The sequence below is a fragment of the Eurypyga helias genome, unplaced genomic scaffold (genome assembly GCF_000690775.1).
Source record: "Eurypyga helias isolate BGI_N326 unplaced genomic scaffold, ASM69077v1 scaffold25701, whole genome shotgun sequence".
NCBI classification, from domain to species: domain Eukaryota; kingdom Metazoa; phylum Chordata; class Aves; order Eurypygiformes; family Eurypygidae; genus Eurypyga; species Eurypyga helias.
In genome coordinates, this window is record NW_010230525.1 from 6,476 (window position 1) to 7,116 (window position 641).

The window sequence follows — 641 nt, forward strand, 5'->3', positions numbered from 1 at the left end:
CAAGTGCCCCACCTCATCCCCCTGCCCCCTCTCTCCAGTGGGATGCTGAATTGGGGCAGGGGGTAGGGTTGCAAGCTCCCCCAGCCCGGGGATGGGAGTCCCGGTCAGTAGGGTGGCTTCGGCTGACAGGGTCCCTGTCTGGCTCTGGGGTAGGGGAGGGGGGGAGGTTCCTATCCCTCCTCCCAGCCCGGTTTGGGGCGCTGGAAGGAAGGAGGGGTGTCCTTCTCCCCTCGGTCTCCCAGTGCTGGCTCTGGAGTGAAGGACTCCGTGGTCCCGCTCTGGGAGCCGAGCCCAGCTCCTAAGCCGAGCCCAGCTGCTGGGGTGCGAGTGGTTAGCACGCGGGTTTGTTGGCGTTTTTCTCGCTCAGCAGTGACCCAGCGATCCCACGTTCCAGCCACGGCCCCTCCTCGGCGCCTTCTTTCCCAACCGTATGGCCGGACTGGATCCAACAAACCTCCTGGAGCAAGGCGCCGTGTTCCCTTCCCCGGGGAAGCCATCTGCTCCCCTCCGCCCGGCTCCTTCTGCAGGGCCTCAAGCTCGCCATCCCGGCTGGAAAGCTCTCCTCCTCCTCCTCCTCCTCCCCACTCACCCTGGCTGCCATCGGCCATCTTGTGAGCGCCAGGCACGGGGACGGGAACGCG